Raw genomic sequence first — 24,810 nt, forward strand, 5'->3', positions numbered from 1 at the left:
TGGTTTTGAAAACGCTAAACATTATACTTTTATTTATGTATCTAGAAATGGAAGGATACACAAGAAATGGTAATAGTACTTGTCTTCTAGGAGGGGAGGTAGGTAGCTAGGGGAAATTTTCAAAATAAAGAGAAATTTTAAGAATAGACCCTGAAAACTGCAAAACACTGCTTAAAGAAATTAAAGAAGATAGTAAAAAATGGAAACACATCCTGTGTTCAGAAACTGAAAGACTTGATATTCTTTTTTTAGTGTTTATTTATTTATTTATTTTGAGAGAGAGAGAGAGAGCATGCACGAGCACAGTGGAGGGGCAGAGAGAACGGGAGAGAGAGAATCCCAAGCAGGCTCCATGCTGTCAGCACAGACCCTGACACAGGGCTCCATCCCATGAACCATGAGATCATGACCTGAGCAGAAACCAAGGGTTAGGCACTTAGCCGACTGAGGTCCCCAGGCACCCTGACGTAACATTCTTAAGATGTTGATGCTATCTAAAATAACCTACAAATTCAATGAAATCCCTATCAAAATCCCAACTACAGTTTTTGCAGAAATAGAAAATTCAGGCCTAAACTTCACACGGAAACTTAAGAGACCTGAAATAGCCAAAACAATCTTTAAAAAGAACAAAGTTAGAGGTCTCACACTTTCTAATTTCAAAATTTATTGCAAATGTGGTACAACTTAAAAACAGACATATAGCTAAATGGAATATATTAAAGAGCCCAGAAATAAACCCTCATGTATATGATCAAATGATTTTCACAAGGGTCCCAAGACCATTCAATGGGGAAAGAATAGTCTCTTCAAATGGTATTAGAAAAACTGGAAATTCACATGTAAGAGAATAAATCTGGACCCTTATCTTACACCATACAAAAATTAACTCAAAAAAAAAAAAGGACCTAAAAGTAGGAGCTAAAATCATAACACTCTTAGAAGAAAACATAAGAGAAAAACTTCATGACATTGGATTTTACAATGATTTCTTGGATATGACACCAAAAGCACAAGCAATAAATGAAAAAAAAGGAAAAGTCAACTTCATCAAAATTTAAAACTGTTGGACACCGAGGGACAGTATCAACAGAGTGAAAAAGCAATCTATGGAATGGGAGAAAATATTTGCAAATCATATATCTGATATGGGGTTAATATCCAAAATATCTAAAGCACCCCTATGACTCAACAACAAAAAACTCAAACAGCACAATTTAAAAATGGACAGAGGGGCGCTTGTGTGGCTCAGTGGGTTAAGCGTCCAACTCTTGATTTCAGCTCAGGGCATGATCTCATAGTTCATGAGATGGAGCCCTGCATCAGGCTCTGCACTGGCAGCACAGAGCATGTTGGAGATTCTCTCTCTCCCTCTCTCTCCGCCCCTCCCTTGCTCTCTCTCTCTCTAAAAAGAAACATTTTTTAAATAAATAAATTTTTTTAATGGGCAAAAAACTTGAATAGACATTTCTCCAAAGAAGATATGCAAATAACCAATAAACACATGAAAAGATTCTCAATATCACTAATCATTAGGGAAATGCAAATCAAAGCCACAATGAGATACCATTTTATACCCATTAAGATGGCCAATAAACAAACAAATAAATAAATAAATAGGTGAGGATGTGGAGAAATTGGAACCCTTGTACATTGCCAGTAGTAATGTAAAATGGTATAGCCACTGTGGAAAATTGTAAAAGAGTTCCTCAAAACAATTAAACATAGAATTACCATATAATACAGCAATGCCATTTCCGGGTATATACCCAAAAGAATTAAAGCAGAGACTAGAACAGATATTTGTACACTCATATTCATAGCAGTATCATTCACAATAGCCAAAAGGTGGAATATACTGACATATATAAGTATATATATTGATATATATACAATATGTATATTGTATATATATTGATATACATACTCTCCTTTTCAGAGCTATGTCACCTTCGTTTAACATACTTGGTAAGGTACTTAGCCTTTCTACACCTCAGTTTCCTCATCCATAAAATGAAAATAATAGCACTACCTACTACACTGGGCTGGTCTGAGGAACATAAAGCCCTTTAGAATAGTAACTGCCACACTGTATGTGCTTCATAAGTAGTGGTTCCTCACTTATTATTATCTTTAACAAATATTTATTGAGTACCTACTATATTCAGGCACTATGCCAAGTGCTGGGCATACAGAGATCAACAGAATGGGTTCCTGCCTTTAAAAGCCTCACCACTAAGTAAATGAGACCTTAACTGATTCCATCTTCACTCAAGCCCTCACTTTAGGAATAAGTGTTTAAAAAGCCATTATGGAAGTATTCCTCAAGAAGATACATAAAAGACTCAATTAGGGTGAAAGTCTAAATTGCTTTCTAACGATTAGACCTGTCTGAAAACAGAATGGGCTATCTTTAAAAGTAGTAAGTAGTCTGGATAACTACTTATCAGATACGTTGCAGAAGAGATTCAGAGGGTTAGACTAGGTGATCACTATGACCCCATCTGGTTCAGAGAGTCTGTGATGCTATAAGGTGAGGGCCAAGGACTAGACTATGAGCAGCTTGGCTGGGGAAAGGCTCCAGGGTTTCAGCCTTGCAGACATATCTGCTTCATGACATCATCCAAATTCCCCCCAGCAGGGGCCAGAAGTGTCCATATGTCTGGTGTGGACTCAAAGTCAAAATGACAGACACGATTTTCTCATAGATGAATGGAGAGGAACCAAAGCACAATCATCCCCAGAAGACAGAGAGAAGGGCAGAAAGGCCCTAAGAGAAGGCCACCACAGCTTTTTTCTGGGCCAGCACAAGCTGCAGGATCCAGGTCTAGGAATAAAACATTGCAACAGAATTCATGAGTGAAGATCAAGAAGAAAACACCCCAAGGTTGTCTGTGAATCCAAAGATGGTACCTCTACACAAGCCCCAAGCTCTGGGAACTACAGCTAGTCCAGCAACCCAGAGGATTCTGAGAGTCAGGTTTTTAAATAAAGGGCAAAAGTTCTCTTTCTGAGGTGTTTCAGGGTGTCCTGCATGGAGAGGGAGAGAGAGAGAGAAAGGCAGGACTCCCCTTTCAGTCTTGAGGCTTCATCTGCAGTCCACACATCAGTTGCAGGGCCAACTCAGGGCTGATGAAAAGAATGGGCAGGAAGAAACTGCTACATGATCTCAGCCAGTCAGTTCCCTAAGGGTCCCAGAGAAAAATAGCCCAGCTTCTCTTTGCTGGAGATCCTGACTTCAGCCCGGCTTCTCTTTGCTGGAGATCCTGACTTTCTTCTTCCCTGGAGTGCAGGGGTCAGGGGAATAACCTAGGAAAGGCCTCCTTGACAAGGTGACATTTGAGCAAAGACCTGAAGGTGGTAAGGGGCAAGCCATGCTAATACCTGCAGAAGAGAATTCTAAGCAGAGGAAACAGCAAGTGCAAAGAGCCAGAGACAAAGAGTGTGCCTGGCCTATCAGGAGTTCGTGTGATTGGAGCAGAGAGGTATGGGAAGTTACAAGACAGAAAGTCAGAGAGGTAAGGGATGGGGGTGACTTTCAGACCTTGTAGGGTTCTATAGGCCATTTTAAGGATGCTGGCTTCTACTTTTAATGAGATGGGAAGCCACTGGAGGGTTTTGAGCAAAAGAATGAGATATACTGACACAGATTTCAAAAGATCCTCAAAAGCTGCCAGGTTCAGAATTTACTCCAAGTAGGGAAGCATGACCACCTGACCACCCTCAGTTAGTAGTAGCCTACTGCAACAATCCTGGAGAGGAGTGACAATAGCTTGAACCAGGCTGACAGCTTGGTGAGAAGTGGATATATTTGACGATTCAGCCAAGAGGAACTGCTGACAGATTGGATGTGGGGAGTGAAAGAAAGAGAGGTATCAACGATGATGCTCATATTTTTTTGGCCTAAGCAGCTAAAAGGGTGGAGTCATTCACCAAGACAGAGAAGACTGAAGAAGAAAAAGGTTTTATGAAGATCAACTTAATATTTGAATGAGTAACGTTTGGCGTGTCTCATTAGACATCCATGTGGAAATGTCTCATGCAACTGGATGTAGTGTTCAGAGAGAAGGCCAGGCTAAAGCTATATATTTAATATACTATTAATATGATGCTTAATATGTACCTACATGTAGCTATACGTTTATATATTTAGAAATCCTCTGCATATAGGGTCCTGGATAAAAGAATGTGCATAAAGAAGAGGTCTGAGAACTAAACCTAGGATATCCAACACTTACAGGTTGGCTAATGAGGAAAAATTAACAAAGCCACCGAGAAGGAGTTACCAATAACATGGAAAGAATACTGAGAAAGGATGTACATCCTGAAAGCCAAGTGAAGCATTTCAAGGAAGAGGGAGTAATAGCTTTGTCAGACACTGCTGTTAGGTCAAGTATGTCCAGATGAGAACTGAAAATTAACCACTGGATGTAGCAACAGGATAGCCATTGATGACCTTGGAACAATTTTGGTAGAGTGAGGGCAAGGGAGAGCCTCATTAAAGAAGATTCAAAAAGAATGGAGGGAGCCAAATAATGCAGAGAAAATCTCTCTTTATAAGTTATTCCAACTAATGTCCACTCTCACCACTGTTATTCAACATAGTGTTGGAAGTCCTAGCCTCAACAATCAGACAACACAAAGAAATAAAAGGCAAGGAGGCAATCCAGATCAGCAAGGAGGAAGTCAAACTTTCACTCTTTACAGACGACATGATACTCTATGTGGAAAACCCAAAAGACTCCACCAAAAAACTGCTAGAACTGATACATGAATTCAGCAAAGTCGCAGGATATAAAATCAATGCATAGAAATCAGTTGCATTTCTATACACCAACAATGAAGCAGCAGAAAGAGAAATCAAGGAATCATCCCCATTCACAATTGCACCAAAAAAAATATAAAATACCTAGGAATAAACCTAACCAAAGAGGTGAAAAATATATACACTGAAAACCACAGAAAGTTTATGAAAGAAAGTGAAGATGACTCATAAAAAAAATGGAAAAACATTCCATGCTTATGGATTGCAAAAACAAATATTGTTCTTAAAATGTCAATACTACTCAAAGCAATCTACATATTCAATGCAATCTCTATAAAAATGACAGCAGTATTCTTCACAGAGCTAGAACAATCATAAAATTTGTATGGAACCAGAAAAGACCCTGAATAGCAAAAGTGATCTTGAAAAAGAAAACCAAAGCTGAAGGCATCATAATTCCAGACTTCAAGATGTATTACAAAGCTATAATCATCAAGACAGTATGGTACTGGCACAAAAACACACACATAGATCAATGGAACAGAATAGAGAACCCAGAAATGTCCCCACAAAACTATGGCCAACTAATCTTTGACAAAGCAGGAAAGAATATCCAATGGAATAAGACAGTCTCTTCAGCAAATGGTGTTGGGAAAACTGGACGGCAACATGCAGAAGAATGAACCTGGACCACTTTCTTACACCACACACAAAAATAAACTCAAAATGGATGAAAGACCTCAATGTAAGACAGGAAGCCATCAAAATACTAAAGGAGAAAACAGGCAACAACCTCTTTGGCCTCAGCACTAGCAACTTCTTACTTGACATGTCTCCAGAAGCAAGGGAAACAAATGCAAAAATGAACTACTGGGACTTTATCAAGACAAAAAGCTTCTGCACAGTGAAGGAAACAATCAGCAAAACTAAAAGGTAACGAATGGAATGGGAGAAGATATTTGCAAATGACATATCAGATAAAGGGTTAGTATCCAAAATCTATAAAGAATTTATCAAACTCAACACCCAAAAAATACTCCAGTAAAGAAATGGGCAAAACGCATGAAAAGACACTTCTCCAAAGAAGACATTCAGATGGCTAAAGACACATGAAAAAAAAATGCTCAACATCATTCATTATCAGGGAAATACAAATCAAAACCACAATGAGATATTACCTCACACCTGTCAGAATGGCTAAAATTAACAATTCAGTAAACAACAGATGTTGGTGAGAATGAAGAGAAAGAGGAATGCTTTTACACTGCTGGTGGAAATGCAAACTGGTGCAGCCACTCTAGACAACTGTATGGAAGTTCCTCAAAAAATTTAAAATAGAACTACCCTATGACCCAGCAACTGCACTACTAGGTATTTATCCAAAGGATACAGGCCTGCTGTTTCGAAGGGGCACATGTACCCCAATGTTCATAGAAGCACTATCACCAATAGCCAAAGTATGAAAAGAGCCCAAATATCCATTAACTGATGAATGGATAAAGAAGATGTGGTAGGGGTACCTGGATGGCTCAGTCAAGTAAGCGTCCAACTTCAGCTCAGATCATGATCTCACGGCTCATAAGTTCAAGCCCCACATTGGGCTCTGTGCTGACAGCTCAGAGCCTGGAGCCTGCTTTGGATTCTGCCTCCGTCTCTCTCTGTCCTTCCCCTGCTTGCACTCTCTCTCTCTCAAAACTAAAAAAATAATAATAATAATTTTTTTAAAAAAGATGTGGTGTATATATACAATGGAATATTACTCAGTGATAAAAATGAAATCTTGCCATTTGCAACAACGTGGATGGAACTAGAGTGTATAATGCTAAGTGAAATAAGTCAATCAGAGAAAGACAAATATATAATTTCACTCATAAGTGGAATTTAAGATGCAAAACAGATGAACATAAGGGAAGGGAAGCAAAAATAATATAAAAACAGAGAGGGAGACAAACCAGAAGAGACTCTTAAATACAGAGAACAAACAGGGTTGCTGGAGGGGTCTGGGTAGGGGAATTGGCTAAATGGGCAAGGGTCTTTAAGGAGGGCACTTGTTGGAATGAGCACTGGGTGTTATATGTAAGTGATGAATCACTAAATCCTATTTCTGAAATCATTATTATTCTAAATGCTAACTAACTTGGATTTAAATTTTTTTAAATCTCCAAAAAAAAAATAAGTTATTCCAACTAATAAATGAAGAAGGAGTAACAGGATTATAATAATATTTTGCAAGCCCCTAATGAAATAAACAATCTAGGCAGGGGTCAGCAAACCATGGACCTTGGGCTATCTGTGGCCTGCTTGGTTTTGTATACAAAGTTTTATCGGAACTCAAGTATGCTCATTTGTCTACATATTGGCCATGGCTGCCGATGCACTATAGTGGCAGTGTTAAAAAACTGTGATAGAGACTGCATGGCGTCCGGACTAAAATATTTTCTGACCTTCATAGAAAAGGTTTTCCAACCCTGATCTAGATAATGATCCTCGGTAGTTGCTAATGTCATAAGAAGAGAAACAACCTCTGATGGAAGTGCGTACTACTCCCTAGGAAGTCTACTTACAAAACAGTAAAAAATCAAATCTAAATCAGCGCCAGTTTATAGGAAATACAGGAAACAAAAACATTCAACAACACAATGGAGATGCAAGAATGGAAAGATCTATAGAAAAGCAACCGAGTTTTGTCAACAAATCAACTATAAAGCCAAAAACAAAGTGGGGGAGGAAACATACAGATTTTGACTTAAGGAACCTTTATTTTTTTTTTTTAACGTTTATTTATTTTTGAGACAGAGAGAGACAGAGCATGAGCGGGGGAGGGGCAGAGAGCGAGTGAGACACAGAATCGGAAGCAGGCTCCAGGCTCTGAGCCATCAGCACAGAGCCAGATGCGGGGCTCGAACTCTCGGACCGCGGGATGGTGACCTGAGCTGAAGTCGGACGCTCAACTGACTGAGCTACCCAGGCGCCCCAAGGAACCTTTAAATCAAATATAATGTGTGACCCTTCTTTGAATTCTTTTTTTTTTTTCACATTTATTTATTTTTGAGAGACAGAGAGAGACAGCGTGAGCAGGGGAGGAGCAGAGAGAGAGGGAGACACAGAATCAGAAGCAGGCTCCAGGCTCCGAGCTGTCAGCATAGAGCCCAATGCAGGGCTCAAACCCACAAACTGTGAGATCATGACCTGAGCCAAAGTCAGACGCTTTAACCGACTGAGCCACCCAGGCGCCCCTGAATTCTGATTCAAACAAAAAAATAATAATAATATACATAATAACAAGAAGAAGAAGACACAATTGGAGAAATTTGAATACCAACTAGATACCCGGAAGAAATTATTATTAATTAACTTGGAGGAGTGTGATAATGCTGGTTATTCTTCTAGTCCATTATCTTTTGGAGATTGGCACCTAAATATTTATCAAATTATGGGAGGACTGGAATTCGCTTCAAAATAATCCAGTGGGGAGATTCAGGTGAAAACAAATGAGTCAATAATTACTGAAGCTGAGTAGTGGGTATTTGAGGGATTATTATACTATTCTCTCTAGTATATGTTTGGGTGAAATTTTCCACAATAAGAAGCTAATTCAATAGAATTAACTAATCAATAAGAAGAGGATATACTTATTGTAATGAACACTGAGTAATGTATAGAATTGTTGAATCATTATATTGAATCAATATATATGTTATATATTAATTATACTTCAATTAAAAAAAAAACTAAAGAAAAAGAAAGAGGAAAAGGAGGAGGAAAAGGAGGAAGAGGAAAGGAAAAGGAGAAAATAAAGGGAGAGAATTTAGACCCAACAAGTACAGGTAACTCTTTGGAGGAATCGTACTGCATTGAGAAGAGAAATGAAGCCATTTCTGGGGGAGGAAGGAGGAGTTTAAAAACGCAGTCATTTCCAGCAGATTCGCCCTTCACAGCCCCTGCAGCTGTCACTGGAGCTCTATTGCTTCTCCCGGCTGCTCTCCTAAATAACATATTTGGTTTCTTCTTAAACTTCCCACTCTGAGCCTCCAGGTAGCCAGGCAGAAGGTATAGTCTCTGACTTTGAGAAACTGCCCTCTAACTGCTAAGTCAAGTCCTACAGCTGAAAGGTTAACCAAAAATGGCAAGGAATATGGGAACACATAGCGCAGAGGATGGGAGGACCATAATTATATTGGGGTTCACAGCAGTGATGGACAGGGGCCACCTGGGAGAGATGCCAAATGTTTCCCAGAGGAGATGAGCCTCTGGAAGATGGGCAAAGAGGAAAGAGCAGGGCATTTTAGGAATGAAAGGAATTCAAGCTAAGGCTAAGTCCCAAGGGAAACCTCTTCCACAGACTATTTACAGAGCTCATGTTGGAAGGGGCTGAGAAATGTTGTCATCCACCCTCCAGGCCACCCTTTGCTGTGTCACTATGGATCATTTCCTATGGGCCAAGCTGACCCACAGCCAGCCTTCTAGACAGCGTCAGGGCTCACAATTGCAGAAGGGAACCTCTGTCCAGGTGAGGTGCAGGAAGCATCCTCAGGGAGGTCAAGTTTGCATGCTGAGGATGGAAACTTCTCTGCATGAGTCCTGTACACCAGAAGCTCCGGTGAGGGCAAGGCCCAGACCTGCCTCTCCACCTGGCATCTCTGTCCTCTGAGCTCTGCCAGTCCTCTTGTGGCTGATTCACGATGCTAAGAATATTCTCAACCTGGGGTAAGTAGGAAGTGCTTCATGAGGTTCTGGGGTCCCCTGATATTGTATGAATATTTGAGATGTGCATTTCACCAAGTTGAGTCCACAGCCTTCATCAAATGTTCAAAGGATTCTATGATGGCAAAGCCTAAGAATCACTGTAGTAGGAGTTTAACAATTTTTTGATGTATTAGATTTTGGGTAATGTCTGGGGTCTAATCACATCTGCTAGGGCTCCCTCCAAGGTCCTCCCACCCCTCAAAATAGAAATCGGGATCAGTGAAAACAAAAGTTAAAATTCTTCAATTTTCAATTGCAATTCCTCAATGGCAGGCTAACAGCAATGCAAACCTCAAGCAACCTCTACCTTTATAGGCAGAACAAAATAGCAAAACTACCAGGAGCCATTTCCCACATAACCACTACAATTATACCTATTTTTCAAGCCCTACAGTTTACAAGGCAAATAATTTCATTGGCGCTTCATATTTGGGCTTTGAGAATTTTGCTATGAAAACTTTAAAAAGCAGAATGAAGGAATAAAATGCGGGTGCAATCTGTATTTTTTTAATTGAATTGTGTTTGTCTTAATGGTTTGAATGGCCTCTACAAATAAGCATCCCCAAACCCTCACAACTATACACGCCTACAAAAGCCATGCCTAACAGGATGTGAGATTAACATGCTCTGACTCTCTCCCTCAAATACTTTATATGCTCATTTAGTCAGTGTTTACTGGATACCTACGGGCTCGAGGTTCTGAGATGCTATAATATGGCACATTAAGAGGGCGGCCCAAGTGCACTATGGCAGTGCCCAGCCAGATCTTCCTACCATTGTGCCTTCTGTCCCCTCCCCTGAGAGCTCACCACCACCTCCTCTGACCCAAAACAAGTCTCAATAATCTGTAGCTAATATCTGTTCATTGCTTATAGTGATTCAAACTTCACACAAATCCTGTGAGGGAGGGACTACTCCTACACATATCCAAGGAAGCTGAGATTCAGAGAAAACAAGTCACCTATGCAAAGCCACTTAGGACATTTTGGAGGTGCTTTGGCCTTTAGTTTCAGCCATAATGAACTGGAAGCAGGCAGAGAAGAGGGAAAGATAGAGGGCTGGGAAGTGGTGGCCATAGCAGGGAGACATGATGGGCAAAAGCCAGAGGAAGCTGGAGGCATAATGCAGACCTAACACCAGGAGACCCTCACAGGTCAGAGGGTAGGCTAAGAAAGAGGCCACAGCTTCACTGGGTCATCCCAGAGCAGCTGATCAACACTATCTTTTTGGAAGCTGGTTGTTCAGCATGGAAGCATCCTCAGTCCAGTGGCGAAAGGGGGGGTGAGGGAGAGGAGAGGATGAAGAAGGAAGGGAAGCAGTATGCAAGAAGAAACACAATTTCCCCTTAAGGAACTCACAGTCTAGAATCAGAGCATTCAATTCTTCCTGGGCAACCCAGGTCCTTCCCAACCCTGAGCCAGGGGCTAGGAGGGGTGAATCACCTTAAGACCCAGTCTCCCCTACCTCCTTCCCTCTCTTGGACCTGTATCCATTCAACCAAGAGTGAGGGTTACTAAGCTACTGCTATGTGCCAGCACTGTGCTGAGCTCTGGGACACAGCAGTGGACAACAGGGACATGGTCCCAATCCTCAAGAAACTTTCTGCCTTGGGGACACAGATATTAAGTGTACACACATAAACTGGGATGAGTTCTATAAAAGTGTAGGATGCTATAAAAGTGTGCAATGGAAGAGTCTAAATTAGACTGTGGGGGAGGACAGTTGTCTGGGAAGATCTCACTGAAGAAATGACATCAAATTGAGAATAGAATGATGAGTAGGTATGAATGATGAACGGAATGATGAACAGCCATTCACCAGGTAACTGGAGAGTTAGAGGTTGGAAGAATTACAAAGAGAGGGAACAGCATGTACAAAGGCCCTGAGAGAGCTTGGCATATTCCAAAGGAGTCCAATATGGCTACAGAGTGGTAGGTGAAGGAGATGTAGGAGTTCAAGCTGAAGAAAGTAGAGATCTAAAACATGCATGGCACATGGGCCATCACTAAGATCTTGGATTTCTAGCTGAGAAGTGGCATGATCATGTTTATTATCCAACATTATATGAGCTACCAGGTAGAGCAGAGAGCTGCAACAGGGACAAGACAGGAAGTGGAGAGATCAGTTAGGAGGCTCTTATGGTCATCTAAGTACAAGATGATGAGGGCTTGGTCTAGGTTGTGGCAGTAGGAGTGGAGAAGAGAGTACAGGGTCAAACAGCATTCAGGTAGTTAGACTGGCAGGATTTCATAATGGATTGCCTAAGGGTATAGAGAGGTGCAAGTATCAACAGTGTCCCCTGAACTGTTAGGTGGATGAAGACACCATTCACCAAGACAAAGAAAGCTGGAGGAGAAGCATTTGGTGGCAGAGATCAAGAATTGAGTCTTATCATAAGTTTGAGATGCCCCTAAGACAGCCAAGTGGAGACATTAAGAAAGCTTTTGGATGGACGCCTGGGTGGCTCAGTCGGTTAAGCGTCAAACTTCGGCTCAGGTCACAATCCCATCGTTCATGAGTTCAAGCCTAGCATCGGGCTCTGCGCTGACAGCTCGGAGCCTGCTTTGGATCCTCTGTCCTCCTCTCTCTGCCCCTCACCCCCCCAAAAAATAAATAAGTATTAAAAATAAGGAAAGTTGTTGGATAAGGATGTCTGGAGCTTATCACAGAGGTCTGAGCTACAAGTGTAAATATGGGACATATGAGAAACCATTTGACTAATGGCTATGCAGCAGGACATAAGAATGTGCCTGGCAGACGTGTAACTATAGGACACTTAATTAACCAAGAGCCCCAGCTTCTGGGCTCTGAAATCCATCACTGCATTTGCACAGAGGAACAGGGCAAGCACACTAAGGCAGGCCACTCCTAGGAGACATGAAACCCATCTAATGACTGACTTTGGTCCAAGGGCTTCCCAGAAGCCTTGCTGAGCCTTCTTAGATTTACAGCAGGCTGGGATCCTTGCACTCAATCTTCCTTCCCTCTACTCATCACTCAGGGTCAGATTCATTTGGTGCCCTGATAGCTCTTCCAGCGTTGCCCACTACCTTTCGTAGGTATTTCCCCTAATAAAGTCCTTGTACATTGAATCCCATCTTGGTGTCTGCTTCTTGGAGGAGCTTTGCACACTGAAACTGAGCTTGGCCCTGTGACTTGCTTTAGCCAATGAAACAACAGCAAATGTGACACAAGCAGAAGACAAGATATTGTAAATAATAATGGGTTCAGTTTGGGGCAAGGTAAGCTTGAGATACTATGGAGTGTTGAAGTAGAAATGTCCAGTAGTCAGTTAGAGGGAAATTCTGAAACTCAGAGTTGGAAAGTCATCAGTATATGGGTGATGGCTCAAGCAAAGGGAGGGGAGAAAATCCCTCTGGAAGAGTGTGTATCATAAGAAGTGGAAAGGACCCAGGTTGGGACCAGCAGGACCTACCTTTAAGAAGCAGTCTCTCAGTTCCCATCTGGAAGAGGAACCCAGGCAGAGCTAATCAGAAGTGAAATTACCAAGCAGCTAAAGCACCCAGGAAATACCAATGATACCTGGGTTGCTCCAGATCTCTTCTTAGAAGCCTATAGTAAATGGATAATAAAGCAATCAGCACTAAAGTGTTTAATGGTTAGTAACAGAAGTCTCTAGAAATATTATCATCTAAACCTCATAGTAATTATGGCTTTGGAACCAAGACTTTAGTCAAATTTGGGCTCTACCACCTCTGGTGATCTTGGACTCTGGAGGGTTTTGCTCCTATAAAACGAGAACAACAATTCCTATATCTCAGACAGGTGTAAGATATGTCATGTTTCTGGTACATCCCTTCACCAATACCTCTAACTGTGGTTCTCAAACTTTAACATGAGTCAGACTCACCTGGAAGGTTTGTCTCAACCCAAGTTTCTGATTCAGGATGTCCGGGCTGATGCTGATCCTGCTAGTCCAGGAACCATACTTTGGGACAAGATGGTCTCCCTGAAGGACCTCTACCATGTCAGTGAATAGCCCACATACCCCAACAACTGGTCTCGTTGAGTTGGGCTGTAGGATTAGAGCTCTAGGTTCTAAGTACAGGAAGTGTGATAAAGCAACAGCAAGGTGAGGAACAGGGGCAGGCACACAGTCTTCTCCCTCAGCTGTCACCCAAGACATCTCAAAGGCTACAAGTTGAGTGATTCATACCTGGGTGTTTGAAAAGCCATGACTCACTGGATACAGTAGGTGGGCTACATTGACTCAAGTCTCAGAGAGGGTGGCAGAGAGGGGAGCAGGTCTATAGAGTCACAGCCAACAATCAGCAGAATGGCCTGAGGTCTTCTGGGCACCTAACAAGCCAGGCTCCAGGACTGGAGGAAGACAAAGGATGCAGATGTGTGGGAAAGGAAGTCTTCCTCCCAGACATGGAGGACAAGAGTGAGCCTATGGCATCTTTTCCCAATTTCAAATAAATTAACCTCGGCTCTGGGTCAAGATGACCACGAAAAGCAAGAAAAGCAACATGGAATCTCCTCAAGAAGTCTACTTCCTCAGTATTGCCCATCCCTCTCTGCCCTGGGGATGCCCTTCTCTGAGAAATTCTCCATTCTCCCCAGAGCAGTGTGTATAGAAATCTCCAGGAAATCCCAGGAATTGCAAGAGCAGAAGGAATTTTCTTTTAACAAAGGCCTGCCACAGACACCACCTTATTTTATTTCTTAAAAATCCCCTCTGAACTCCCAATTTTATAAGCCTAAATTTTTTCAATTCACATTTACTACCATGCTAGGTACTGAGATTGCAAATATTAATTAATCACAATGCTTGCCCTTAAGGAATTTCGCTAATGAGATATAAAATGTGCTGCATTTATTTTATAGTCTACAGAACACTTTCTTGTGCAGTGGTAGTTATTCCTCATAATGGCCACAGAGAATCAGTGATATGGATCCTATCTCGTTTTTTGTCATTCTGATCTTCCACTTAAATATTACGTCCTCGGAAGCCTTCCCTGACATTCCAATCTAAAGAGCTACTCAGTCACTGCCACGTCACCCTATACTAATTTTCTGGGTGACATTTACCACATTTTTTTAAATTTACTTGTCTATTTTCTCTCTCTCTCTCTCTCTCTCTCTCTCTCTCTCTCTCTCTCCCCCTCCCTCCTTCCCTCCCCCTCCCCTCTCTCTCCCTGCAACAGAATATAAATTTCACAAAAGTAGGAGATTTTTCTGCCTCGTGCACTGCTATATTCCCAGTACCCAAATCACTGCCTGGCCCAGAACAGGCACTCGGGATATATTTGCAAAAGGAAAGAGGGTGGGGAGAGAGGGTGGGAAAAGAGAAGGGAGGGAGGGGGCAAGCAGAGAGAGGCTGCTTAACAGCAGAGAATAACAGAGATGAGGCTTACATCTGGGGGTTTATCCCCTCCCCAGCCCAGACTCCTTCCCCTCCACACACCTTGAGGACCACTCTGGGCCAGTGCCCAGGTTCTGAGGTTGGCAGGCTGACTTTCCTTGCCTGGGTACAGAGGCAGATGTATCCAGGACTCAGACATCAGCGCTGAACAGCTCATTAACCCAGAGTCTGAGATGCGACAAAAAGAGAAGCAAGTTGTTGGATACGTGTTCACCTGTCATTACAAATCCCTTCACTAAGGAAGGCATGAAACTTTGTATCTAGGTTCATTATACTCAAGAAAACATCAATCAAGAACCAAATAAGTCAACAGAGATTCAATTTACCTTCTTTTAAGAGGCAGAAATATAAAATGTTCTTCGTCACTTTTTAAATTAAGGAAAAAGAATAAAATTCCTATTCAGTAAATAGAGCAAACAAAAAAAAATTCTATTATGTGTCAGGGTAAGAGGGAGAGACAAAGAACAAAGAGAGGAGGAGAAAAGGGATGGGAGACAAAATCATAGAACAGTCATTACTCTTAAAATGGGCAGGAATCTCCAGCAACCACAGGCTCCAGGCCCCTTCTCTGTAAGGTGGGGTACTGGGCCTGTGTAGTGATAACATAGCTGAGGCCCAAGGGGTTAAGTGATTTGTCTGTGGTCTACAGCCAGTAAGGACTGGAGCAAGACCAGATCCCCTACATCATGGCCAGATAACATACAATTTAGTAAAAGAAAAAAGACTTCTTCAAAGTACTGTACTGAGAGCTAGAAACCAATTATTTGAAAGTGAGAACCATGTCATTTTCATCTTTTTTTCCCACTCCTCCTAGAAAAAGGCCATGTACACATGTGGTTCATGAGAAAGGGGGGAAACCCCAAAAGATATACGAGAGAATAAATATAGCCTCTGTAGTACAGAAGACACAAAGAACTACTTTGGCATCAAGTTGGATTTTTGCAACAACAGTGATACTTCCATCGCTGACAGATGTGTCCGTGAGTACAGCCCTAGACTTTGTTACCCAGGTTAGAAATTATGTAAAAAGTCACAGGGATAGATTCGCTGCCCTGCCACAGGCCGTGGTGCCTGGACTGTGCCCAAGACAGCATCACGCCTTCCTCCTGGTGCTCCCCAGTTCTATGCCCTTCCGGAAAACCCATTTAGGAGCTGCTGCCAACACTAACTCCATATTAATAATCTAGAGCACTCTCTCTTTACTCCAGTCCCAGGCTAGCATTTATAGGGAGAAAATGTTTTTTTCAAGTGTGATCAAAGTAGTTACAGAGGCTCTGTGATTCCACAGGATGAATCTTTCCAATAATACCATGGGAATGTAAATGGGAAGGCCTTTCCTTGGTAAAGCCCAATTCTGTTCTAGAATCTCATTCACTGTGGTTCCTCCATGTCCATGCATGTAAGGAGACAACAGAACCCTTTAGAATCCTCCTGTCAGAGATGAGGATTATAGCCTGGTATATGTTTTCCAGGTGACAGTGAGAAAGGTACCACATACCTTTGCTTCCACCAGGAAGATACCTGACATGCACATAACCAACTATCTACTGTAACAAATAGTTTTAAATGAGCCTTTTGGTTCCACATGGCTTTATAATTTGTCACATGTATACTTCATCCAATGGCCTAGATGCAGGCTCCCCACCACACTATAAGTGCCATGAGAACAAAAACTGTGCCCCCTCCACCTTTTTTTGGTAGACCATCTCCCACTGTCCTGCTCCCTAACCCACTCCTCCTTCAGTGCTTAGCTCATCATTCAGGGCATATTGTAGATGTTGGTTAGTAAAGTGTTGTATTTCCTGCTCTTCTCAATTCTCTGCCACTTATTGAGGATGCAAGGTAATATAACTTATTCGGGATGCCAAGGTAACACAAGGCAGGAGCAAAGAGTCTCCCCTGGCCAGATAAACCACCTCATTTCTCCAGACACAAACTGGACTCAGGCCTGCCCACAAGAGGCCAAGGGCAGTCACTGTTTCTGTTCCTCCCCAGGATGCCTCTTTCATAGACCCTCCATCTAACACCTATCCATCAACCCCACCCACCCACCCCTAGCCTCACCAAGAGAGGAGAAGGGAGGAGGGCTCTGCCTAGGATTTGCAGAGCGAGCACAGAGCACAAAGCCCTCCTGAACTGTGAGATCTTAGATGGTTGAACAAGGACATACCTGGGGAGCATCTGCCCAACCTCCATTTTCAGGCAAGGTAAAAGAGGCCCAGGGTGGTGAATGATTTGCCCAAGGTCACATGGCTACTTAATGGGGCTGAGCCAAGGCTAGAAATCAAGTCTTCCAGAGCAGTGCTTTTTTTATCTACCCCCCCCCCACCTGATAATGCCCTCCTTCCCCCCAAGCATGCTGTTCTTGGTCTGGCTGACTGTGGTGCTACAAGGTCAATAAGAATGATGACTAGGTGTAAACAATGTCTGGGACTATCTACTTAATGGTATATTTTCACCCATATGATAGAGAAAGAATCTGAGGGACCTGGCCAAGACACTGCCAGCGGGTATGGTCAGCTTTCCTTGCTGATCTATAAAATTACTTCGGGGCAACCATTCCTTTGCTAATCTGTAGAATTACTTCTGAGTAGTGATGATCTCTCCAAGCCCAGGTCATGGTCAATCTCTGAAAAAAACTGGACTCAGTGAACTGTGACAGTGAGAGACCTTAGGCTTTAATAACTAAGGTGTAGACAGACCCTAAAAACCAGATGGTGACATGTTCTATCTTTCCAAGAAACAATCCTACCATCCCAGGTAATCATGAGTTCACTGCAGTAGGATCCAGGAAAGAGACCCTTCCAGTGATGGTCTAAGCAGCAACGCAGGTAACAAGAGACACAAACTTCATGGAGACCAAGAAAGAACAACGCTGACAGAAAGGACAGGGGCAACATGAGTCAAGAACCAGGCAGGATGGACAAATGCACTGCCCTATCCACCCCACTCTAGAATTGCCCCTCACCCCCCAAACCCCAAATAGGTGGGATTATTTCTGTGAGCCAAACACTGACCACATCAAAGTCACAAAAAAGCACCACTGCATGGAGGGAGTCAGCTAGCTTTGGGTTTGAATCCCAGCTCTGCCCCCTACTATCTGGGTGAACTTGAGCAAGTTACTAACTTTTCTGAGCTTCAGTTTCCTCATCTATAAAATGGAGATACCTCCTGAACAAGGTTGAATAAGGATTAATTATGATAAAGTCTAGAAATTGCTTGGAAAATAATAAGCACTTAATAAGCGGTGGCCAAGTTTTTGAAGCCCTGCAAGGACTTGGCTGCCTGAAAGACCCATGGGCCCCCAGAGGAATGAAGAATCCCCCTAAGAATCCCCATCACTCCTGCACACAAGCGAGAGAAGTCAAAGCCAGGTATTACCCTGTAACAGGACATTTCCTGAACACAGGTTTCTCAGTTTGAAACCAAAGCACACACACCTCATTCCCAGTTGCAGGAGAGCCAAGGAGGTATGACGGCAGTAATCCAATAACTCAACTGTGTGATTCTGAGGGTCACTGTATATCACACTGCCGTCAACACAACACTTGAATTCCTGGCAGATGGATCACCTCCTTGGATCCCCATGCTCATAAATACCACAGAGAAGCAGACAGAGGGATAGAAACAGTTCCATGTAAATCACCCTCTGCTTGCAATCCCTGAAGTCAAAGCATGAAGTCCCATGCTGGGAATGGGATTTTCAGAGGGACTGATGGAGCTGGGGGGAAAAAGTTCATCAAGGGCAAGAGATTCGTATTCAGAGCTGGACTCTTAGATGGAACTGAAATAAAGTCCATCTGAGATCTGAGTCAGAAAGAACCATGCCAGGAGGGAACATGCAAGATCCAAATGACATGAAAGTAACACATATTATGTCATCAACTGTCCCTACCTCTGACCATATAGTCACTCTTAGGGCAATCATTCATCCCTGTCTGGACAGCCTCTTTTGTCCCTACATAACCATTACTAATGTCTCTGTCCACTTTCAAAAGTGCCCTGGCTTGAACAATAAATTACATGATCACCCATTACTACCAAGTGGTATTAAAAAATAAGTAAATAAACAAAAACAAAAGAAAACCTCTTACCAGGCCAGAGACTCAGCGTGTGAAGAAAACTCTAGAATGGAATCAAACAAGAAAAGATTGCCTTCTTCTAGGCTCTCGAGACAGCCGCACAATCCTACAAGATCTATACACTTGCAGAAAGGAACTTCTATATTTTCCGTTGGTAATTCCTCTTGGAACTGTCAACTGGAACTTTTCCCCTGGCATCTACCCTCATTCCCAGGCCAGTAAAGAGAGCCCCTTTTCTCCGGCTCTGATGTTGGTGAAGATAAAGTCATGCCTTTATTTAAGCATCACAAACATCCTATCCTTTCAGGAAGACTCTTCTCTGGACCTAGCCATCCTGACTCCTCCAGCTTTTCTTCTAACCATGATGCCTCTGTGACATGTGCAGCTCTGGGCGCCCAAGAGTAAGAATCCACCACCATGGCCTCCAAAGGGAAGAGCTGGTGAATCATCACAAGCCCCCAGATTTTGGTCACCAGCCCACCCATTCAGCCTGAATCTCGCGCTCTGAGCCACCAGAGTCACAGACCCAGCGTGAGGGAGGATCCCCTCCTGGGGCAAGTGGCCAAACTGCCACCCTGACCCCCAGGGTGAGGTGGATGCCTCAATCTCAGAGAAACCAGAAGGGGTAGTGTTTCCCATCATTCTCTCCCAAGCAAGGACTCAAAACAAAGAGGCTCAGAGAACTGGGAGCTCCATCCCAGGAAAAGAACGCACAGCCACTCTCACACCGGGAGACCCAAATTCTGTCAAAAAGCAAGTCACTCTAAGAAGCCTGACTTCTTCTCCGCACTCCCCTCCCTCCTCTGAGCCCAACTGTCAGCCTTCTCCCAGGAGTGGGTCTGCCGGCCACCCGCCCGACCCGCGGCTCCGGGCACCCAGCCTACCGTTCCCGGGACGCCTCCAAGGGTGCACGCAGCTTCCTTCACAGAAACTTCGCTGGAAGCTCCGTCCTTGCTCGGCAAGCGCCTCCCATCGAGGGGGTCTCCCGCGCACAAAAATGCCCGGTACGGGGGGCGGTGGCTGGCGAACGCGCGGCAGGGTCCGGGGAGGCTCGCTAAGACCCCGCGGCCGGCACCTGCACCGAGCCTGGCGGCGCTCCCGGGGCGCGCGAGCCTCCCTGGCTGCGGGCTGGGCCAGCGAGACGCCGGCCGGGCGCCTGGCAGGGGCACACCACTCACACCCCGAAACGCGGGACGGCACGGGCTTTCTCACGCCCGGGAAGTCGCCACCGAAGTTGCCAGGAAAGGGTAGCGTGTAGAGAGGCAAAGCCGGCGGAGAGCCAGATTCTGAGAAGGTCTGGGCAAACTAGGAATCCCCGCGGTCCATCATCCCCCAACAGGTAGCAGCGCCGGGAGCGAGGCGCGGCGCCCCCGCCGCCGGGGAGGAGCGGGCAGCGCGGCAGGCAGCAGCCGGCACCGGCGCGGACCACTGTTCCCGCGGCGGCCGGACCCCGGGCTTACCTGGAATTCACGCAGGGTCCCGCGCTCGGCTGAATGGGCAGGGCGTGCTAGTATTCCCGAAGCATCCCTGAATTATTTTAAAAGAGCAAACGGGTGGGGGGAGGGGCCCCGAGAGAGAGGGGCGGGGAGGAAAGACGGTGAAATGGAAGGGGGCCGAAGGAGCAACCCAAAGAAAGAAGGGGGAAGGCAGGCAGGAGGAGGTAAGGGGGAGAAACGGAAAATAAAATCGATAAAACAGAAGGGAAGCAGTTAACAGGGGGGAAAAATCTGCCTCCTGCCCACACCGTGGAAAGGAAATTTCTGACAGCGAGACAACTCGCACACATGCCCCCCAGAGAGGCCAGACGGGGGGAAACAAAGGAGCAGGGCGGCCCGGAGCCGGCTCCCGGGGAAGCGGCGGCGGTCCGGCTCGGGCAGCGCGCGCAGGTCGGCGAGGGAGCGGGCGGGGAGGCGCGGCGACGGCGCGCCGGCGGGCGCGCGCACTCCGGGGGCTGCGGGCGGGGCTGGGCGGCGGGGCCGATGGGGCGGGGCAGGGGGGGCAGCGGGGAGCAGGTTGGTGACGCGGCGCTCGGGGTAGTAAACGGCTTGGGGGCGAGAAATCCAGGTCAGGGTTCCTGCGGAAAAGTTCAGGGACCTCGAACTTTCCCCCAGGCGATTCCACTCCAAGAACACCCTCCGGGTTTGTGGGCAGGAGTCTCCGTTGCCAGGCCTGGGGGAACGGTGATGCGAGAGTAGGATTATATCCCAAAAGAAACAGAAGCGAATCGAGGGCTTTAAGGAGTAAGGGGGAGGGGAAAGTGTGGAGGGGCCAGTTTCTGAGCCAGAAGCTGCCCAAGGACAGGGGGCCCCGGCCGCGGGGGGAAGTCTCTCGCTGCCCCTGGAGGGGCCTACAGGTCCTCTGCGAGTGCTGCCAGGGGCCAGGTGAGGGCTCCAAGGAAGACCCTGCCCCCTGGGGGAGTTAAGGAACACACAAACAGCCCGAAAAGCCAGTCGAACTGTCATTTGGAAGATTTTCTAGATCTGAATCTCTCGGAGGGCTCTTTCTTCCCCTATTTCTCCGGCTCTCTGCTGTTATGTTTCCTCAAGAATTAACAGAAATGCCTCCCAGAGCCATTGCTGGTGACGACGTTGGGCTCCGGCAGCTCATCTCTTCAGTCCAAGTAGGTCCCCAGGGGGGCTTTGCTGGCTAGCTATAAGCAAATGCCCACCCTCCACCAAAAGCTCAGAATCAGAGCACAGAAGGGCACCCGCCCCCCCCCCCCCAAAGGCAGTAGGATTGAGGAAGAAGTAGGGGAGGAGGAGGAGGAGAAAGGGGAGGGTTCTCTCCCTCACTGCTCTTGTTCCTTGGGCCTGTCCTTGGCACAGGTGCGGCAAGTCCTCTGAGGCTTGCTTTGGGTGTTTCCATCTTTGAATGAGGACAGTCGGCCATTCCTACTTAGCTAGGAGTGTCCCATGGCCAAGAGCAGGGATTCTACTTAGTCACCTTTGCACCCTGTACACCCCACCCACCCAAGGACCTGGCACTTCTTAGAAAACGTTCACTGAAGGGAACAAAATAGCCACAAGGCTGATGACTCCTGTCCCTCTCCCTTTAGTTTAGGGCAGGGAAAGGAAGTGAAGACCAAGGGCTTTGCGGCCTCCTTGGCTTTTTCTCACTCCCCCCCTACCCCCCTCTAAAGGTCTATTCAGGAGGGTCACTCTGTGAGGACCCAACTTCAACCCCAGAGTCAGGTAAGTCGTGAAAATTATCACCAACACTGAAAAGAAGGGAGTCTGGTCTCTATGAACTAGACTTTCAGAAAACCAGGACTTTAGGCCTGATGTTAAAAACTGCTCACGCAGGGCATTGGGGGAAGGGGAGGGGGGAATCAGGGCTACACATCGGTTTTCTGAGGCTGATAGATTTTGAGAAAGTCTTACAAGTCTAGTTTCCCCCATTAAGAATTCTTTTTCTTTTTCAGTGCAAGCATCAGAGTGCAGTGGGAGCCTCTCTTGAGGAGATCTAAGGTCTAAGGGAGGTCAGAATCCTAGGCCTGGGGAATCAGCAGCCCTCCTTTCAAGGGAGAAAAACCACCAAGTGGAGAGGAAGAGGGAGAAATTTTCCCACTGTGGGAAATTAACCTCAGAACCTATTGAATCTGTTAGAGGAAAGGAGAATGACTCCATTAACTCCAAAATGTGCCCTTCATGCCCCCCACCCCACCCCAGCATATGCATACATAGAGGGCAGTTACCAGCTACTCCATAGGCAGGAGCATCGACAGGACAACGTTTGGTTTTCTTTTTATAATGAAAAAGTTTAAAGAGCTAGGATACCAGAAGGCTGATGGTTTTCCTGGCTTGGAAGCCATCATCAAAACAAACAACAATTGTACCCACAAACAAGATTCTCCTTGATAGCCCACTGATACTATTGGGATAAGGCCATGCCCACCAACTGGAATGTTCCATGACAGATTTCCTTAACCTGTCCAAGGAGGCATCATAAGCCCAGATGCCCAAGTATGACCCCTTGGACATACCTGCCATTTTATTTCTTGCCTCTCTGGCTACCAGTAACAACTAATTAGAACAATATGCTGTCGTTGCAGATATAACAAAAATATTGGCTTTGGTTCTTATCCCATTTGAATGAGTTGTGGCTGTTGCCCAGTGCCTTTTGCTCTAGACAGAGCAGGTGGGGGAGATACTCTTGGATGTAGGGATTCGGTTGGGCACACAGGGCTGTCCCCCTCCCCAGCAGACGCACCTCCTCCCCACTCCCAACCCTCTATAATACCCAGCGGTGGGGAGAAGGTTCAGTGCTCAAGACCACCGCAGTCCTCTCTGAGCCAGACCAGCAAGGGAGCACCTAGGACAGCCCGGATGCCAACCTATACCCCATACTGCACCCCCTAACGGTACTTCACACTGGGGCCTTGGCTTCAAAGAAAAGACCCTGGTTTAATAATTCAGCCTGCTTGAATGCCATTTAGTAGCCATGGCAACCAGTTCTCTGATATCTGGTTGTAGGCAGGATATGGTTGGAAGGAAAAAGAGAAGGAGAGAAATAGGAAGGTAAAGGAGAGAGGAAAAAGAAAGCCAGTTCAGATTTCATCTAAACTTTCCCTGCATTCACTCCGGTGAACCTGACTATGTGGTATCAGTGAATATCATCTCTCTGTGCCTCTCCCAAGCTCCCTGACCTCCATCTCTGACTTCCCACTCTCCCCATCTTCTCCTTCCCCAGCTCTTCTCTCCAACCTCCTGGAAGCCAAGATCTAGCTTCCTGACTCAGCACTCAGATGAAATATCTTTGTGACTCTGGCAAACGACTTTCTTTGCCTCAGTTTCCATATCTGTGAAATTATTCCTTGTCCGTTCACTATGGTTCCTTCCAACTCTAACAATCCATGAGTCTATGGTCATCCCTCTGTCTCTGGCACCTGTCCACCTTTCAGCCTTTTGTCTCGTCCAGCTGTCTCTGTTTCTCCTTCTCTTTGTCTCTTTGTTTCCTATGCCTGCCTCTCTCTCTCTCTCTCCCCCCTCCATTTTTCTCTCTCATGAATATCACTTTCCATGAGGTTTCACCTGTGAAGCAGTTATTTTTTAACAAATATTTCATTCCCTCTTGCCTGAAGTGGTGTCATCACCCCGCTTTACCTAGCTAGCTTTCCCTCATCCTTCAGGTTGCAGATCAGATACCAGTTTCTCTAAGAAGCCTCCTGCCCCGCCCCCCTTATCTGTGTTCTGGGTTAGCCCCTGTTGTGTCTTATCTCACTGCTGGGAGGCTGATACCTCTCCACCAGTGAGCTTGCTAAGGGCCAAAATAGTGTCTCGTTCATTGCCATATGCCCAGCGGCATTTAACAAGTAGTGGTTGGATGACAGGATGGAAAAGCCTCAAACCACAGGTTTCTGAATCACTGCTTGTGAGAAACTCAACATACCCCCCAAAAAGGGCACAGGGTGAGGAAGCCAGAGGGGGAACCATTCAAGTCGCAGCCTCCCCTCTACTACCATAGATGGGGTGAAGGAGACCTCCTTCCCAAACTGTTTTGATGAGGTGGTGAGCCAACAGCGATGGGATCTTTCAGCCACGTTGGTGGGGATGATCCATTATGGCAGTAGCTCCCAGGGGGCCTGAAATGGGCTCCAGCAGGAGTGGGGAAAGTGAACAGCACCAAGTGGGTGGTTCCCTTCAGCTCATCTCTGAGGGCGCTATGCCACCATTTGGGCAAAGTCAACAAGGAACTCTGCCCACGCAGTAATAAGAAGTTCCGTCCAAGGTGTCAGTGCTTCAGGCAACTGCCTGACATCAAACATCTCGTAGCCTTTTAGCCTGACTCCTTCCTTCTGGGAGCAGAGCCATGGGGAAAGCAGACGGAGG

General features: G+C 45.3%; 1 protein-coding gene across 7 annotated transcripts in view; it reads right to left on the reverse strand.

Moving 5' to 3' along the window:
- CACNA1E (calcium voltage-gated channel subunit alpha1 E) overlaps positions 1 to 20,842 on the reverse strand; it is a 496,397-nt gene extending 475,555 nt beyond the window's left edge. For 5 of the 7 annotated variants that reach the window (XM_081791869.1, XM_081791872.1, XM_078440843.2 and 2 more), the window contains exon 1: positions 20,443 to 20,842. The gene's annotated coding sequence lies outside the window, so the exon portion shown is untranslated. The remainder of the gene's footprint in view (positions 1 to 20,442) is intronic. The other 2 variants (XM_081791871.1, XM_081791870.1) reach the window with 1 other exon arrangement.
- Between the last annotated feature and the right edge of the window lie 3,968 nt (positions 20,843 to 24,810).

Source organism: Panthera onca, chromosome F1, assembly GCF_046562875.1.
Source record: "Panthera onca isolate mPanOnc1 chromosome F1, mPanOnc1 haplotype 2, whole genome shotgun sequence".
NCBI classification, from domain to species: Eukaryota; Metazoa; Chordata; class Mammalia; order Carnivora; family Felidae; genus Panthera; species Panthera onca.